This window comes from Maniola hyperantus, chromosome 12, assembly GCF_902806685.2.
Source record: "Maniola hyperantus chromosome 12, iAphHyp1.2, whole genome shotgun sequence".
Taxonomy (NCBI): domain Eukaryota; kingdom Metazoa; phylum Arthropoda; class Insecta; order Lepidoptera; family Nymphalidae; genus Maniola; species Maniola hyperantus.
The window spans coordinates 10,577,628-10,592,022 of NC_048547.1; the positions used below are offsets into that span (position 1 = coordinate 10,577,628).

Genomic DNA, 14,395 nt, shown 5'->3' on the forward strand with positions numbered 1-14,395 from the left:
ACTAGACAGGTCGAAATGGCGATCGGGGAGGGAACGCCCCGCACACCCGCACTGCCCCCGTGCTAATCGCGAGCGCGGGGACGTGCGGGTGTGCGGGGCGTCCCTCCGCCTCGTACCCCAATTGCCATCTCGACCTGTCGCGTACTTTGTGTATTTTAGGTACATATTTGCCTCTAAAAGATTTTTCCGCTACTTTTAATTTGCTTAATTAGTTATCACAGCCGTCGCTCTGACTCAAATAGGTAGAAAAAGGATATTTGACGAAACTCCTTGAAAGCTTGGAGGGTATTGTCTACGGCTGAATATAGCGTTTTCATATTAAGTACAGTGTAGATCTTAACATCTCTTTGAAGTGCCACAAAGTAAGTGCCAGAAAGTCTTAAATTCAGTACCCGTGAATCGTGTTCAAAGTTACGTCCATTGTCCTTAAAGTCGGGTCTCGGAAAGTTTATAATTAATGTCAGAGGAAAAATTTTTATCCAGGGAAAATCGAATCGATCTTCGTTTTCCTTTAATCACTGCCCGTGAGTTAGTTAATGAGAAACTCGCTCGTAATTCTCTGTATTTATGGAGTTGCAGCTGCAGGAACTATAGCCTGAAAAATCATGAGCGAGGCTTTTATGGGAGCTTATGACGTATGTCGTAGATAATCGCTGGTATTCTCACGGACGACGGATAGAACTCGGATGACGGAAGTGTAGAGCGTAATCGCTCTTATTGTTACCGTTGATGGCCAGAACAGAATGAACACCAACGCATGCCATAACTTTTGGGTCAAGTGTTTAGCCCAAAAAGCGGTAGAGAGTTGGCAGACCCCACTACTCGCTGGACCGACACATTAAACAAGTCGCAGGGAGCTACTAGAGTAGAACCAGACAGCGCCAGACTACGTCGTGTGGTCTGTGGATGTCCCTACAAGAGATCAATACCCAGTAATGGACATCTATCCGTTGACGATGTCAGTCCAATTAGATACGCTGGCCCAAATTGTACAGAGACCTTTTCGAAATTTACGATTATCATTATTATTAACCAGAGTGACCGACATAGCCCAACGAATTAGCCAGCTGAAGTGGCAGTGGGCAGGCCACGTCTGCCGCAGAACCGATGGCCGATGGGGCAGACGTGTTCTGGAGTGGAGACCTCGTATCAGCAAGCGCAGTGTGGGACGACCTCCAACCCGCTGGACTGATGACCCGGGAAGTGAGTGGATGAGGAAGGCGGAAGATCGTGTGTGGTGGCGAGCTCTTGGGAAGGCTTATGTCCAGCAGTGGATGCAAACAGGCTGATTAATTGATTATTATTATTCACTAGATGATGCCCGCGACTTCGTCTGCGTGCATTGAGGTTTTTAAAAATCCCGTGGGAACTCTTAGATTTTCCGGGATAAAAAGTAGCCTATCCCTATATCCTTCCCCGCTATGCAAGCTATCTCTGTACCAAATTTCGTTAAAATCGGTTGAACGGATGGGCCGTGAAAAGAAAACAGACAGACACACTTTCGCATTTATAATATTAGTATGGTTATTGGTTGAATATCTACATGGCAATTTTAAAACATGAAAATGCATTTGGTACTTATGCTTGATGCTTACTTATTAGGTTTGGGCTACATTATAGACTTCGAAAGTTCAAAGTAAGAGATAGATCGATAATTTAGTTAAGTACCTACTAACTTCGCCCTATGTGCTTATTACCATACTGTTAAACTTAGGTACTCTTACCTACTTTACATTAGTTCAAGTATTTTAAAGCAAAAATAAATGTACGGGTTGAATTGTCATTAATTGGATAGTGCAGTTCGGTCTGGTCGAATTAAGATTTAGTGGCTCTCGAATTGGTCCACTCGAGTCCGATAGAACTTCCTGGCCGATTTATTATCCTGCCAAATTAAACGGGATTTTCGCGAATAAATCTTGAAAAATAAAAAAGTGGAGAGGTAAAAGCTTGGCCAGAAATTATTTGAATAGTTAGGTATAGCAAGTACGAAATCGACAAACTAGAAGAGTGTTTAAAGTTTTAAGACTTCTGTTGCTAATTCTGTTTTACACAATTTCTAGACAATTGACAGGTCTGAATCTAGTGCTATCTTGTTTCGCAAGGAGAATAATGAAAAGGAGAGTGATAAGTATTATTTAGACCTGTCAATTACTTTAGAGACTGTGTAACAGTTTGAAGTTACAACAGTTTGATAAATCATATATATATATCCATGTCGATAAAATAATATGAGGTATGTTCTGCCAAATAGTTAGTGCCAAAGATTCCTAGTCCTTCGAGAGAGCTAGCGCGCACCACGGTGCGGTGAGTTGCGGTGCGTTTTCAAATCCGTGAATTTAATTTTTATTATATCAAAATCCGGTGCAGAATTAATTCTGCAGTGCGGGCGTTTCCACATATGTAGTTCTGTAGTTTACAGATTTTCCGTGGTGCGCGCTAGCTCTTAGCAGAAGTTTCTATCGAGTTCATTTCCACGATCAGCTGTTTGCAGGGTTGCTACATTGGATTTTCAAATATTTTAAAGTCCTCATAACTATATTATCTCCCACGGGTGATACCTATTTATCTCCCATGGGTATCACTGCACTGTATGTTCATTAATTTTTTTGGTACTCGGTCCTAACCTCAGTTTACCGGGATTTTAGGTACGGACATTATTATCTCTCACCGTTTATTAGAGTAGGTACATATATCAATGTTTAACAAAAAATAAACGGTGGATAGCAAGCAGTAAATAAAAATTAAAACTATTTTAATCCTTACAATAATCCTACATTGACAAAAAATGCTCACATGCAACGTCTGCAACAAACCAAACACACCACATGTGCGTTGCACGTGTCGACACACCGACCGTAATAATTAGATAATCGAAATGCGATAAACTTAACCATAAACATAAAACGCTTGAAAGACATGTTGATAAGTAAGGAAGTAATAATATCAATTCACCCTGCAATCAGTTTAGATTCTAAAATCCCGAATAAATACTAAAAAACGTCACAAAATGTGAGTGGTCAAGCGAAAAGAGTGCGAAGGAAAAAGCTTTGGAGTGATTAGAAACTGTTTTATGGTGATTTTGATTCTTTGGACTTTTATAATATTTATAATAATATAATATATTTTTTTTGATGTCGCGTTATATGGATAAGTACATATTGTGGCTAATTCTCTTGTACACAATCTCTAAACTAAACTAAAATGACACGTCTAAATCTATTGCTATACCTTTCATAATGTTGCTTGCGGAAAAGGATAGCACTAGATTAAGACCTGTTAATTTAGTTTAGTTTAGAGAATCGGCCCCATTGTTGCTCTCGTCAATTTTATCAGCATTTTAGATTTAAATCTAAAACACGATGTTAATCAATATGTTCTTAATTTCATACAATGAAAATGACAATATTAGGGATAATTTATGCTAGACCGTGCCGGGCCCGAGCCGTGCCACGTCCGACCCGCGGACGATTCACGGATTGCAATTTTGTATGAAGAAACGTAACACCGACGAGGCTCTGATGATTCGGACACAGCACGGTCTGATGTGACCTCATACAAATTCCCAATCTGGTGCCGGCCTCCGGCCTGGCACGGTCTAGCGTAAACCATCCCCTTACTTACAATAATTAAACAAAAAAACTGATAGGAATAAAAAAAAATGTGAACCTCTTCATAAATATTCATTCAAATAATAACACAATTAAGGTTTACATAGCATGTGTATAATGTAAAAATTACAAAACAACTCAGAAATCATAATTATTATAGAGATAGTAAAACGACTATAGGTATGCACTCGGGGCACGTAACTTAAGCTCGACCAGACAACTAGCCCATATATTCTCGTCAACCTTTCCGCTTACAGCTGCGCAGCTAAAGGATAGAATTGCAGTTTACACAATGACTAACGTTAGAGAGAAAACTAGAAAGCTCGCTCCACAAAACGATGCAACTATCATAATATTTTATTGCAAATATAAAATTAAAATCATACAAAAGGGAAAATTATTCAGGATGCTACTCTCTCTACGTCTATTTTAAGTCCTCCTTTAGTACGAGGGTTTAGAGTGATACTACCATTACTCACTGCTGAATAAAAGGCAAACTCTTTGTGTTTCTTTGTTGCAAGACACTTTAGTCCTCGCGTGTAGCAAGTAGGCCATTATTTTGTATATTGTACGATGTATTTTAATTCTCATGTTCGCTTTCAGTAGATTTGTTTGTTTATGATTACAAAGCGTAATAGACCTTTGAAAACTAACACATTTGTTAATAACTAGCTTATGCTCGCGACTTCGTCCGCGTGAACTATACAAATTTCAAAACCCTGACCTAACCCCCTTAGGGGTTAAATTTTCAGAAATCCTTACTTAGCGGATGCCTAGGTCATAATAGCTATCTGCATGCCAAATTTCAGCCCGATCCGTCCAGTAGTTTGAGCTGTGCATTGATAGATCAGTCAGTCAGTCAGACAGCCAGTCACCTTTTCCTTTTATATATTTAGATTACTTACCAGTGAGTGGGTAAAGGTAAATAACTTTGTCTCCAAGCATGAAAAGCCTGCAATTTTAGATATTTGGTCAATATACAAAGAGCGATAAGCTTTACTCAATAAAATCTGAAACCGTTAGTTAATACGTATAACTGGTTATTGAACGTCTTGATAATATCCAGTCCAGCAGTATACCTACTTTTGATGCCATCAAAAAATGAGTGCGAAACGTTCCATATAGTATAAGTATTCATACAAATAATTAGATCTCTTTATCTAAGGAGAGCTAAGTAATTATTATGATTTACTAGTTGAACCGCCCGGCTACGCTCAAATAGAATTTGATTTGATATAATATAATATTATATCCTATGTTACTTCTGAAAAAAGCAGCCTTGTAATGGTTAAAAGAATTATTAAAACCGGTTCAGCAGTATCAAAGTTTATCGATTACAAGCAAACGAATCTTTCCTTTTTATGATAATAAAGTGTAGACAAATAAGTACATATTTTAAGTTAAATAAGTATACTTACATAAAATATACTAGCTTATCCCCGCGACTTCATTCCCGTGGACTACACAAATTTCAAACCCCTATTTTACCCCTTTGGGAGTTGAATTTTCTATAGACAATTTCAACCCGATTTGTCCAGAAGTTTGAGCTGTGCGTTGATGTATCAGTCAGTCAGTCAGTCAGCTTTTCCATTTATATATATATATATATGGATATAGATTATGTATAGTTCATATTAGATTGTTTCTTTGAAATTGCTCTACCTCATCTGGTTTACTAAAATTAAAATCAATTCATCAGGTATTTTGCTGTCGACAGAGAGATTTGTTATTTGCCTAATGATTTCTCGTACAGCTATTTTGATAACATACAATTCTCCGAACCGTTACAAGGCAAAATGTATTTAGCAACACGCGCAATGATATTAATGAGATGCATCCATCAATCACTTATCAGTCGGCAACCGATTTGTAGGTTGTAGCTACAATCTGGGTCTTTGACTAACATCATTTGGCATAGCTATAATGAAATCATAACCACATCACAAGTATAGATAGTTCAATCCACGAAGACGCGCCCCACTATTTTTGTGCGGGGAAACAACGGGTGCGGAGAGTGATATTTACCTAATTTATCTTCTTGTGCGTGTGTCCACATGCTGATCGGTGCGTTACGACTTACGATAGAACTCAACTCACACTCTAACAATACACAGCACATTTGCAAGTAACCGATTCAAACAAAGAGTGGGGCGCGTCATCATGGATTAAACTTTCTATAATAGGTTGTTATACCTGCTTATAGAGGGTCTTTGAATAACATCATTTGTCAGCTATAACGAAATCATGATCGCATCACAAGTAATAGGTAGGTATTAGATACCTACCTGCTTATAAAGTTTTGTTTTGTGTGAAAACTATTCTATGTTAAGGAGGAATATCAACGTTATGTTTTCAAATCTTTTTATAAACATAACTATTCATACTAAAATTAATGCAAAAAATTGTTTGTTTGTTGGTTTCTAGGTTTGTCCATCAATCGCATCGCAACGTAATTTTTTGCATGGGTATATGGGTGCATGGGTATTTTGCTTGTAAGCATGAACAGAAATTGTGCTTTAGGCATATCAGTAGGTCAGTGGAACGGTAGCTGGATGCGAATTGCGAACACAAAACTAACCTAGTAACTAGCAGCTCGCGCCTCATTTGACACTCATTGTGTTTGCATCTAACAAGGGGACGAGTCAACCGCAACGTGTAAAGGGCCTTGTATACGTTGGGTCAGTGTGTTGGGCAATGCACTCGGCAAAGTGTATGCGCATAGTCCGAAAATAAATTTCAGTTAGGCTTGTGTATCTATGACCTGCGCAAATCGTCATGTTGCAACTTCAGATTGGACTACTTGTTTTGCCACCACTCGTGTGTATGGCCAAAACACGCCAGGAAGCCCCATACACGATGACACACTGACTGCGACCGTATAATTTTACATGGCTTTTAAGTTTTAACTTAGAAGTCGTCATTTTCTATTTTCTCCAACTATAATTTTTACAAATAAAAAATTTATTTAATTAGGAGTCCTAGAGGTTAAAGTAATGAAATTTTCAACTATGGAAATAGGAAGAAGTACCTACCTACCTACGTCCTTAATAAATGACAAGATTGAAATTCGTAGAGCCAGGTTTAAATTTTGTACTTGACCGACTTGACAATCGAACGTTTATATCTACAATATTTTGTCTAAATAAATACTTAATTATGATAATATATAATGTACTTGAGTATACATTATGCTAACGCTCAAAGCACATTGCGGGAGACATGAAACAACACGGTGCGACGTTTCTTCTAATTTTAACACATTATAAAAACAAAACCAAATCGACGTATATATAACAAGGGCGCCGCGCCTTTATTTTAATTTTGCTTCGCACAAGTTGGAGATAAAGCTCAGTTTAGTCTTGAAAAGACGCATCGCTTTGCTTCGACTCTGCTGCAATATGTCTTGACTCTAAGATAAAGTTTACGATACTTTGCATCCGGTAAGATTTCCGGTCCGGATTTCACCAATAGTCAATAATAATCTAAAATGGCAATAATTTTCCGGATATAAATCGTTATTTGACCTAGATTCCTCTACAACCCACTCAGTAATTTCAATGTTGTGTCAATAAGTATATGTACCTACTCACTTAATATTTATTTATATATGTTTATAGCGATTCCAAACTATTTGTACCTGATACGATTAATAAGTTCATCACCTCGGCCCTTCAACTCTCCTTATTTACAGACATTAAGAATTAAAATGAAGAATCCTATAAAACGGAAGTGTATTTTGTTTGTTGGTTATGGCGTTAGTACTATTATATATTCTGTGGTTATGGTTTGTCCTTCAATCACTTCGCAACGGATCAACGGGGGTTTCTGCTATTTATAGACAAAAACCTGGACACATTTTGTCTCGGAAAATAGGAATTTCCCACGCAATTAAAAAAAAATTAGTTTAAAAAGCTATATCTACGCGCACGAAGTAGCGGGCATCGACTAGTTTACTAGTAAAGGAACTCTACACTACAATTTTTTTTATTATGACTCTAGGCTTTTATTTTCACGAAAGTGGAAATGAAAGTGAATTAGGTTAAGCGGTTTGGCAACCACTGTGAATGTCGAGAAGCTGACTGGCAACCGAGGTCTCAACTCCCAAGGGGACGCGACCAATTACTTAGCAACCAGAACATCGATAGCGTTCCCTCGTTCAACTTGCTTTCCACAGCTTTTTGAGGCTTTACCTCATCTTTTACTAAACTAAAAAAGTACACTTATAACGCGTAAAATTTAATTCATTTCATGTCAAATGTACAATTTTATTCCTTACTAGCTTATGCTCGCGACTTCGTCCGCAATCAGCACCTACCATGAAGCTAAGTTCCCTATAATGTACCTTCTTGGTTAGACCTGTGATATCAATGATTTTTAATGTAGTAGTTAAGGAAGTGACTATATTTGCAATATTTTGTTGTACACACATAGTTATTGTACACAAATATATGTTATATGTGTTATACAATCAGCGCGTCAACTGGGTTGAATTGGCCAACAATCGAGCAATATAAACACTGAGGGGAAGCCACTACCGATCGGTATTTGTACCTAACGACCTAATTGACTGTACGGGATGCATCTGAACTGCTGCTCCAATTAACAGACACAAAGAAGCCAATCCTTTTTTTATTTGCTTTTCAATAGAGCTTACACAAAAGGTAAACAAACTCACTGGCTAGATCAGTAAGTAAAACTATTTTTAACTAGATGATGCCCGCGACTTCGTCCGTGGATTTAGGTTTTTTAAAAATCTCTTGAATTTTCCGGGATAAAAAGTAGCCTATGTACTTCCCCGACATGTAAGCTAACTCTTTACCAAATTTCATCAAAATCGGTTAAACTGTTGGGTCGGGAAAAGCTAGCAGACAGACAGACACACTTTCGCATTTATAATATTAGTATGGAAGTATGGATGGGTTTCTGATGGAAAGGAACTCATAGACCCCGTCGACACGGTATTAGTAGCACACTTTTTTTTTCATGATAAATCTTACCGAGTACTGGTGCATACTGCACCGAGTAAATATAGAACCATTCAAACGTTGTTCGTACTGCAACAAAACGTTATAGTTTGAACATTGTGAACGATTCAATGCTTAGGCTACAGGCCGGTACGTAGTAAGTAGGTACGTATTAGTAAAATTAATAATGCAAAAAAACGTACGATGTTAATGCCACGTGAACGGAGTCTTATCATCTTTGTTTACACTCAATGTTCAAAGGGTTTGTATGTAAATATCTCTAAGTACACTTAAACAAAATGCTAAGAACTTAAGTAAGCAGATATAACTACTTATACTACAAAAGAGTCTAAGCAGAAACTTCTCAAGTATCGAGTCAACAAGCCGTCGATATTGCCTTATTGAAAATCTGCGCAGAACGTATCTGAAATCTGAATAGCTTTGCTCCAATTAACGAATATAGAAACAAGGCTTCATATTTTTTGCTGACTGAATTAAGTACTCAGGTATAATTGTTTTTATTTCAGGCTACAATACGTAGAAGGTAATTGAGTACTTATTGTAAAAACTATTGTGATAATTCTAGGAGCATTTCACTTAGTATCAGGATCATTTAACTAAGTATTAATTAATTAATTTTTAGGATAGTTAAAAATTTAAATTATAATAATCAATCTATTATTATTATCCAACTAGCTGCCCCGGCGAACTTCGAACAGTCGATTGATACTTTTTCAGGTTTTTTTTTAAATTTTCTCTCCATAAGAACCATCCCCGTACTTCAAGGAATATTATTATTAGGGAAATCGGTTCAGCTGTTCTCGAGATTTGCGATCAGCATCACATTTAGCGATTCATTTTTATATATATAGAGATGGAATGAAAATTCTATTAGTTCTATTTATTAGTAACCTCCAAAATGTTCTCTCTCTCTAGTAGGTAGGTACCTACTTTGTTGCAAGTTCAGACGATATAATATAGTGTCGTAATATTGTTGTGCGAATAACGTGAAGTTACTTCAATTCATCATACATACCTTCCAGGCATATCATAATAAAACGATAGCGATCACCATTCAGTTAGTTACAAATGACCTAATAGTTCCTTTTACTAACGCATACCTAATTTAGAAAGAAAAGAAGAAAGTGTTTATTTGAATTCAGACTTTCTATATGGGCCCACTGCTGGACATAGCACTTTACGAGCGCGCACCCCACACAATTCTGTACCTTATTCATCCAGTCACTTATCGCCACTTTCTTTAGTTCTTTCTAACTCAGAATGGTCGTAAATAAAACTTTTAAAAGTTTTGCTAGCAAACTACCAATATATGTATTCTAATTGACAAACAGTGTACCTACAGGACGAAAGCCCTCACCGCTGTTCCAATTAAGCCGACACGAAACAATCCTAATCCATCCTCCTTTCCACGCTCTAGTTCCCCATTGCAAGTTCAGGCAAACTTATACAGTGAGGCAATAGGCAGTCACGTAACGCCAGAGTTACGCATCGGTTCGTCACTTAATTTTTAAGGTTCCGTACACGAAGGGTGCCAACGGGACCCTATCACTAAGCCTCCGCTGTCCGCCCGTCTGTCTGTCTGTTAGCGGGCTGTATCTCATGAACCGTAATAGGTAGTCACAGAGTTCTATTGCCGATATAACAACGTATAATAAAAAACCAAGATGGCGAATTTCAAAATGGCCGTCATGCAAATTAAGTGTTAATTATGCACGATGGTACGGTACCCTATGTGCGCGAGTCCAACTCACATTTGACCGGTATTTTTATTATCCTCCTTAGGGTACTCATGTCAAAAGATACAAAGGAATCATTTCATCACAGTCTATTTAATAAGAAAATACTTTTAATAGATACTGAAAAGAAATATAGAGTAGCTAAAAGCGGTTCGCGTACAAAAACTATTTCAAGGCCTATTTATTATCGATTACCTATAGAAAAAAAGCGGTACAAAAACTACCTACTTTTAGTAGTTTTAACTAGCATAGTATCTTAACAAGTAAATAAGCACTTAGGAGCTTTTGCGTCCCACAAAATAAGATTATCACAGCAATAATCTAAATAGGTAAGTAAGTATATAGTTGTCATGACTCATTAAACGTGAGCTCAAAAGTTGGATAGAAGCAGGCATTCCTTTTCGGAAGTCCATGATACACAAAACTTAACAAATGTGCATCACTTGAGTATGCTCCGGTGTTGTTGTTGTGTTATTGCTAGCTTTTCCTGCTTCTCTAATACCACCCTACCGGCAAAGCCGTGCCGCCAAGCGATTTAGCGTTCCGGTACGATGCCGTGTAGAAACCAAAGGGGTATGGGTTTAATAAAAACTGCCATACCCCTTCCAGGTTAGCTCGCTATCATCTTAGACTGCATCATCACTTACCACCAGATGAGATTGCAGTCGAGGGCTAACTTGTATCTGAATAAAAAAAAATAAAAAAAATTAGGAGGGCAGGCGGTGCATTTTGCATGATGCACGGTGTACAATACAGATTTGTCTGTTTTGGATTATAGTGAATTAAGCTTGTGGTTCCTTGTATAACACAAATTTAATTTATGATATTCCAGTGCATTTTAGCCAACCATGAGAAAGTATCAGCCTTTCCAAAAAAACGTTGTTGAAATTGCTTACCAGTTCAACAAAATGTTTGTACCTATTCTACTGAAAATATCAAGAAAGAAAATTGGACGTCTTAAAAATATGGCAACAGTTAACGGGCGAGGCTTGTAGTGTTCTCAAGGAGGCGGTGTCGGCGTCACATGCCACTAATTGCCTTCTGTGCCGTCGCGTCGGTGCTTATTTCCTAACCTTGTTTCTGCACTAAATCGCTCTACCACTTATTGACCAGTCACAGAATTACTTGCGAATAATATTTTTTGCTTGTCTAGTCACACTTTATAATATCTACTAGCTTATGCTCGCGACTTCGTCCGCGTGGACTACACAAATTTCAAACCCCTTTTTCACCCTCTTAGGAGTTGAATTTTCACAAATCCTTTCTTAGCGGATGCCTACGTCATAATAGCTATCTGCATGCCAAATTTCAGCCCATCCATCCAGTAGTTTGAGCTGTGCGTTGATAGATCAGTCAGTCAGTCACCTTTTCCTTTTATATATTTAGATTACCTTTTCACGGCTCAACCACTGGTATATTTGCTTGAGATAGTTAGCAACTTGTAGACTTTTTATCTGGCAAAATATCCAGAAATTATCAAATTACCCAAAAAAGACAATTTCCAAAGGCCAAAATAGAGTTCAAAGTATATTATATAAAGTTCTTCTAAATATATAAAAAGAAAAGCAGATTGACTGACTGACTGACTGACTGACTGACTGACTGATCTATCAACGCCCAGCTCAGACTACTGGATGGATAGAGCTGAAATTTGCCCTGCAGATAGGTATTATGACGTAGATAAGACATCCGCCAAGGAAGGATCTATGAAAATTCAACCCCTAGGATGTAAAATAGGGGTTTAAAATTTGTAGAGTCCAAGTCGCGGGCATAAGCTAGTCTACTCATAAGTATATTTAGGGTATGTTTTCAGTTTTATATTTGGCATAGTTACCCACATGTTAAAGCTCGGATTAAACCCGTGCAGTTATCTGCTACGTGAAGCGAGTGAAGCTCCAGTGACCCAATTATATTCTCACAAACACGGTTACTTTAGTGAAATGTTAAAACTCGAAATTCAATAGAAAAGTCCGCTAGGACAACAATATTGTGTTAGTAAACTTTAATATAGTTACCGTAGAGCGCTTCTAAATTATTTCTAGTAAGTCATCATCATCATCAACGCATCGCCGGCTCACGAATGAAAATATGTCTCCTCTCAGAATGAGAAGGATTTGGCCATAGTCCACCACGCTGGCCAATTGCGGATTGGCAGACTTCACACACCTTTGAGAACATTATGGAGAACTCCCAGGCATGCAGGTTCTCTCACGATGTATTCCTTCACCGTAAAGCAGGTCACATTTAACTTTTAAAAGCGCACATAACTTCAAAAAGTTAGAGGTGCGTGCCCGGGATCGATCCCCCGACCTTCTGAATAGAAAGCGAACGTCTTAACCACTAGGCTATTACCGCTATGAGTAGGTAAGTGACCGCTTTAGTAAGTATTTCTACCTAATTAACTAAGAAGTTAGAACTCAGTAGGTAAGTTATGAAATCCTAGACAAGACAACCTAATACTTAAAGACGATTTTGCTATCCTTTCCTACCAATTTAACTAAATTTTAGCAAGTTGCAATCAACCGTTACAAGCCTTTGTACATATTCCACAATTAATAAACCTTTTACCGTCAAATCCAACAGTAAGGGCTTTAGTGTAACCATCCGTGAAATAACGGATTCCGAAAAATGCACAAACGCCCTAAGGGTGGAACTAGACGTTTAATCTAAAGCGAATTAATGAGGTTAGTTATTATAACTAAAACAACGATGAATTACTTAATTTATTCGTTTCTTTTACGGTGTTCGGCATCGGGAATAAGACCAATAAGCAACTGATGAAACCATTCCAATTTCGCCCTAAGATTTTCACTGTCCACTCGTGTAAATTAACTATGTGGATTTATAGGTATCATTCGTCCCCCGGACTGCAGGTAGCAGTAGTAGATTAGTAGATAGCTATCTAGTCATGTGTATTGGTACAGTCGTCACGATCGATAGCTTGTGATCTAGTTAGGCAGTAAACCCGGCTCAATTATGACTATTGGATTGGATTGAATCAAGATGTCAAGACCCAAGATAATACATTCAATGCTCATCATGCACCTACCTATTACTCAAAGGTTTCGAGGGCAAATTCTAATTAACAAGGTTTTTACTTTGGTGATTTTTTGGTAAGATAGACTTGACGACAAAGATAACGGGTGAAAGCTATGGTCTAGGCTGGAACACACGTGCCTAGAAATTGCAAAGAGGCATAAATAACTTTAGCGTGTTATATTATTGAGAGAATCAAGAAGTAAAATATCAAGTTAAAACCGATTGATAGCTAGTTCATTAAATAATCAGTACCCTTATTATAAATGTGAAAGTGTGTTTGTTTGTTTGTTGGTTTATTGGTTTGTTGGTTTGTTGATTTTTTGGTTTGTTGGTTTGTCTTTCAATCACGTCGCAACGGTGCAACGGATTGACGTGATTTTTTTGCATGGGTGTAGATAAAGACCTGGAAAGTGACATAGGCTACTTTTTATCCCGGAAAATCACAGAGTTCCCACAGGATTTTTAAAAACTTAATTCCACGCGAACGAAGTCGCGGGCATCAGCTAATACATTATATATTTTGCAGGGTTGCCCAACGCCCGCCCCACCTAAAGCGCGGTCGAGTTCAATGACCGTTTTTCCCAGTGGGTTTTAATATGACACATAGATGTATAAAATTGTAACAATGACTAAAGCTTTCAGAACATTACTAAAAGCAATTTAATGCCCATAAAGGTCAAGCAGGACTAGTGTGGGTGATTTTATTCCAAGGACTGCTTATTATTCTATTTGGCAGGCTACCAGCTTTTAGGCGGCTGGATATCCATCTGATCTCCGATCCGTATCGCGTGAATAACTAAAAATTTGCAAAAATTTTGAAAAAATCCATTAAAGTTTACGAATATACCTACGTAAAATTTAAATTAAAATTAATTAACTGTTAACTGGAACCTAAGTCTTAAAATATAACGTGTGTATCTGAAGTGTGTCCTACCTGTAATAACGTATGGAGCTGATACGTGGACACTGGGCAGTGACAGTTGGCCTACTTCACAAGTTCAAAGTCGCTCCAGCGGGTAATGGTTGG

At 37.8% G+C, this 14,395-nt stretch overlaps 1 protein-coding gene across 1 annotated transcript in view; it reads right to left on the reverse strand.

Annotated features, from left to right (window-relative positions):
- kuz (zinc-dependent metalloprotease kuz) overlaps nucleotides 1-14,395 on the reverse strand; it is a 68,934-nt gene that overhangs the window by 36,208 nt on the left and 18,331 nt on the right. The gene's annotated exons all lie outside the window — the stretch shown is intronic.